Genomic DNA, 5873 nt, shown 5'->3' on the forward strand with positions numbered 1-5873 from the left:
TTGGTACTGAAGTTTGGGACATTGTAGAAATAGGCTATGCTTTTCCTTCAGCTACTCCTACAGATCCAGCTGAGAAAAAGAAGTATGAAACAAATGCAAAAGCAGTCAGTACTCTATTAGGAAGTATATCCCAAACAGAATTCATGAAGGTAATGCACTTCAAATCAGCAAAAGAAATATGGGACAAAATGATCACAAGCTATGAAGGAGATGAACAGGTAAAACAAGCCAAACTTCAAACTCTCAGAATTCAATATGAGACTCTCAAGATGTATAATGATGAAAGTGTGGCTAATTATTTTCTTCGGGTAGATGAGATTGTAAATTGTATGAAAAATTTGGGTGAAGAAGTAAAGGAGTCTCTAGTAGTTCAAAAGATTCTAAGATCATTATCCCCCAAGTTTGAATCCAAAGTATCTGCAATAGAAGAAAAAGAAAATCTCCGTGTTCTTACTATGTCTCAGCTACATGGAATTCTAACTGCTCATGAAATGAGAAAGGGAGGACCATCAGACAGAAGGGAGGCTGCTTTTAAAGCATCAGGCAAAGAAGATTACTATGAAGCAAGCCATGATCCAGAAGAAGAGGAAGAAGAATCAAATTTTGTCAGAAATCTTCAAAGAGGTTCTGGAAGGTTCAGAGGTAAGCTACCTTTCAAATGCTTTGCTTGTGGAAGAGTAGGTCATTATGCTGCAAAATGCTCTTATAAGGATAAAGGAAAGGAACCAGTTAGATGGAACAAGAAACAAAGCGCAAATAAGAAAAGCTACTACACCCATGAAGATAGTGATGGTTTATCAAACAGTGATGAAGATGAACAAGGTAATAAATATAGGTTGTTAATGGCATTTGAAGATGATGATTATGAGGATGTTGTAGATGTGGATAACCTTTATGATGAAATTACTAGACTCAAGAGATGCATAGAAGAAAAGAACATGATTATTGATACTCTACAATTCCAAATTGATGAAAAGGAAAAACATCTTGAAAAATTAGAAGGTGAAATTGTTGGTCTTAGAAAAGAAATTGAGAAAACAAAAACTATTAATCTCAAGTTTGTCAAAGGATCTGAAACTTTGGATGAGATTATCAGTGTGCAGCGGTCTCCACTAAATAAGACAGGTTTGGGCTATAATGGAGAAACTTCTCAAGCATCCACTTCAAAAAGTTATCTTGATGCAGCAAGAAGAAATGAGCAAGAGCACAAGGAAGATCATCAGGTAAAGCAAGGACAAATGTCAAGCAGAAATTATCAGGGGCAATCCAGCTTAAGGGTGAACAAAAGCCAAACCAGCCACAGGTAAAATCTTCTCAATTTGGTTCAAGAATAGATGAAAATAGAAATTACAATCAGTTGGCTGGTAGATCCAATAATCGCAGAAGCTTCTTCAATGGACAATGCTTTTCTTGCCATAACTTTGGTCACAAAGCAGCTCAATGTGTTGCGTATAAAACAATCATGACTAGGGAAGCTCAAAAACAAAGAAGTATGACAGGGATTACAAAAAGGACCTATAACAACTTTTCAGCTCTTGAAAATGAAGTTGAATGTTCTATTTGCAATAATTTTGGACATAAAGACTTTGAATGCAGAAGCAGGTTTCCGGAAAGAAAGGTACAAGAGCAGAAAAAGGAACAAGCCTCAGGCGCCAAAACATGGAGAATAAAGGAACCTCAAACAGAAAGATGTGGGATAGCATTTTATGCAGAAGGACAAGAAAATCTATGGTACATTGACAGTGGATGTTCGAAGCATATGACAGGTGATAAAGAAAAACTTGAGTCTTATTCTAATTTAGAAAAGGGAAAGAAAGTCTCTTTTGGAAATGATACTCCTGCAACTATAAAAGGAAAAGGTATTGCTCCTTTAAAAGAAGATGTTAAGGCTGGAAATGTTTTGTTTGTTGATGGATTGAAGCATAATCTACTAAGTGTCAGCCAGATGTGTGATCAAAGAACCGAGGTTATATTCAGATCAAATGGATGCCTTGTTCGTGATCTTGATACAGGTAAAACAGTTCTCAAAGGAAAGAGAACTCCAAATAATCTATACATATTTGATGAAGGACAACAACAATGCTATCTAAGCAAGAATGAAGAGCACTGGTTATGGCATCGAAGGTTGGGACATCTAAGCTTCTCACAAATAAGGAAAGCTTGCAAATATCAGGCAGTTCGCGATCTTCCAGATATCAAAATTCCTGACAACACCATATGCAGATCATGTCAGTTTGGAAAACAAACCAGAACTAACTTTCCAGAGAAAGAAGGATCAGACAGCATGCCTCTTGAGCTAGTACATACAGATGTATGTGGACCATTCAGAAAAAGAACACCTAGAGGAGAGGAATACTTGATATTATTTATTGACGATTTCTCCAGGTTTGTTTGGTTAGGTCTTATGAAGCACAAAGATGAAGCATTCGAAAAATTCAAAACCTTCAAAGCCTTGGCTGAAAATGAATCAGGTCACAAAATTAAGTGCCTCAGATCTGACAGAGGTGGGGAATTTACTTCAAATGAATTTTTCGATTTCTGTGATGAACATGGGATAAGGAGAGAATTCTCTACAGCTAGAACGCCTCAGCAAAATGGAGTTGTTGAAAGAATGAACAGAACAATCCAACAAATGGCTCGTGCTATGCTTGATGAATCAGGAACCCCCGCAACCTTCTGGGGTGAGGCTGCACATACTGCGGTTATTATTCTCAACAAGACAAATGTCCGGGTGAACAGCACTCAAACCCCTCATGAGCTCTGGAGTGGTAAAACTCCTTCGATAAAGCACTTCAAAATATTTGGGAGCAAATGCTATATCAAGAATACTGAGGAGCAGCTTGGCAAACTTGATCCTAGAGCAGATGAAGGCATTCTTCTTGGCTATTCTCCACATAGCAAAGCATACAAATGCTACAATAAAAGACTTGGCAGAATTGTTGACAGCATTGATGTAGTGGTTGATGAAAAGGGATATATTCCTAGGCAAATACATCGTGAAGACATCGAAGAAGATGAGAGCTACCCTCAAAGACAGAATGATGAAGAAGAAGAACCTCAAGAAGAATCTCAAGAAGAACCTCACGAAGAAGCAGAAGAACGGACAAGAATAGAAGAAAAGACTCCATCCAGATATGTTCAGAAGAACCATCCAGAATCTCAGATCATGGGACAAAAGGAAGCAGGTATACAAACTAGAAGAACAGTTGCAGAAGCTTCAAGCTATTTGGCATTACTTTCCTCCACCGAACCACAAAATGTGAAAGAGGCATGCAAAGATGAATGTTGGGTGAAAGCAATGGATGAAGAACTTGAGCAAATCGAAAAGAACAACACTTGGGAGCTGGTTCCTAGACCAAAAGATAAGAATGTTATTGGAACAAAATGGGTCTTCAAAAATAAATTGAATGAAAATGGAGAAGTAATTAGAAACAAAGCCAGACTCGTCTGTAAAGGGTATGCGCAGCAAGAAGGAATAGACTTTGAAGAAACTTTTGCTCCTGTTGCAAGACTTGAGGCCATCCGAATGTTCCTTGCTCTCTCAAGTTTTCAGAACTTCAAAGTATTTCAAATGGATGTGAAATCAGCCTTTTTAAATGGAGACTTGGAAGAAGAAGTGTACATTGAACAGCCAGATGGGTTCATTCTTGGAAATGATCCAAATCTTGTATGCCGATTGAAAAAAGCTCTCTATGGTCTCAAACAAGCTCCAAGGGCTTGGTACTACCGGTTGGACAAATATCTTCATCAACAAGGTTTCTTAAAAGGTTCAGCAGATAGCAATCTGTATATAAAAGTTGAAAATGACAAATTGCTAATACTTGTTGTGTATGTAGATGACATTATTTTTGGCAGCAATGAAGAAGCTATGAGTCAAAGCTTTGCCTCAGTCATGCAGAAAGAATTTGAAATGTCCTTGCTAGGAGAACTGACATATTTCCTTGGTTTGCAAATCCAACAGAAGGAAGGAGGAATCTTTTTATCTCAAACCAAGTATCTCAAGCAGATTTTGAAGAAATATGGCATGGAAGATGCAAAACCAGTATGTACACCCATGGTCACAGGATGTAGTCTCAGTGCAAATGATGAATCTGCAGCAGTACATCAACCAACCTACAGATCTATGATTGGAAGTTTACTATATTTGACAGGTACCCGACCAGACATCATGCATGCAGTTGGAATAGTTGGAAGATTTCAGGCAAATCCGAAGGAGACTCATCTTCAAGCAGTAAAGAGAATTTTCAAATATCTTCAAGGGACTCAAAATTATGGCTTATGGTATCCTAGAGATACAGATCTTACTCTTCATGCCTATACAGATGCAAATTGGGCCGGAAGCGTGGATGACAGGAAAAGCACAAGTGGTGGTGCGTTCTTTATGGGTCCCAGACTGGTCTCTTGGTTCAGCAAGAAACAGAGTTCAATTGCCTTGTCTACAGCTGAAGCAGAATATGTTGCTGCTGCATCTTGTTGCACCCAACTCCTTTGGATGATGCAGAATTTGCAGGATTATCAAATCACTTGTACTCCTCCAATCCCTATCTTATGTGACAACACAAGTGCAATCAGCATCTCAAAGAATCCGGTTATGCATTCAAAAACCAAGCACATACCAATCAAGTACCATTTTCTCCGAGAACAAGTACTTGAACAGAAGGTCAAGTTGGAGTATGTTCCTTCTAAGGAACAAGTTGCTGATATTTTCACCAAACCGTTGCCCAGGGACACTTTTGAATACCTCAGGCAAAAGCTGGGGGTTGTTGATGCATCATCTTACTGTTGATCATCTTCCTATTGGTGGTATAGGCTCAGGGGGAGCACATAATGCATTGTTGGCATTATGGAGAAGGAGATCTTGGAAATAGCTGCAATATGTCTCTATCTCCTTCATGATGGATTTCTGGTTACAGATCTGGAGATGCATGAGCATAGGGGGAGCATATCCTTTGCCCTTGATGTCAAAGGGGGAGAATGAAGCTGAGATTATGTGGTTGCCATCAAGTCCAAAGGGGGAGATTGTTGGCATTATGATTCAGGTGTTGTCCTTGATGGCAAACCCATTCAGGTGATATCAAGAAGGACGCAGGAAATATGTTCAGCAAGTGCGTCCCCGCAGGTATACCATACAGAACCCGCGTCCAGGGACGCAGGCCAGCCGTTCAGGAGGTGCGTCCGCCCAGTGCACACATTTCAAGGCAGAGAAAAGCACGTGGGGGTTTCTTGTGTGGTATCTAGCCGACGGTTTTGTGTTTCTATGGTGTCGGCTCGTGGTTTTGTTCCATGTTTTGGGGAGAAGCTTGCCTATATAAAGCAAAGGAGTTCATTTGGATTAAGCATCATCTTGGTTGAATATCTTTTGGTGAGATCTAGTCCAGATCTATGAAGGCGAATCTTCTAATGAACTGTGATCTCTATGGCGCATGATCAGATCTGTGGATCTGAGTGTTTGGGTTGGTTCTGAAGTCCTCATATCTTTTATATCTGAAGGGACGCAGGTTCAGTGAAGGGAAAGTGCGCCGGGACGCAGTACAGTAAAGGCTCAGGTGCGTCTCTGAGGGAAAGGACGCGGCGCAACTGTGTTATTGGGTGCGTCTCTGAAGCAAAAGACGCGGCGCGATAGTGTTTCTGGGTGCGCCGGTCGCAGCAAAGCATAGAGGAACAGTGCGTCGGCACGCAGAACAGTTGAAGGTAGACTGCGTCCAGTCGCAGGTCACAGAAAGAAAATATGCGTCCCTGTCTTAAGATGATCTGTTGACTGTATATTTCTGTTCATAAGGTGTTCTGGGTTATTTCTGTAATTACTGATCTGATATCTGTAGTGGACTGTATCTGTTGTATACTTGTTGATCATTTGATTCTTCATGAAAAGA

This window comes from Pinus tabuliformis, chromosome 4_1 (genome assembly GCF_031772625.1).
Source record: "Pinus tabuliformis cultivar Carrire ecotype Pingquan chromosome 4_1, CPIR1, whole genome shotgun sequence".
Taxonomy (NCBI): domain Eukaryota; kingdom Viridiplantae; phylum Streptophyta; class Pinopsida; order Pinales; family Pinaceae; genus Pinus; species Pinus tabuliformis.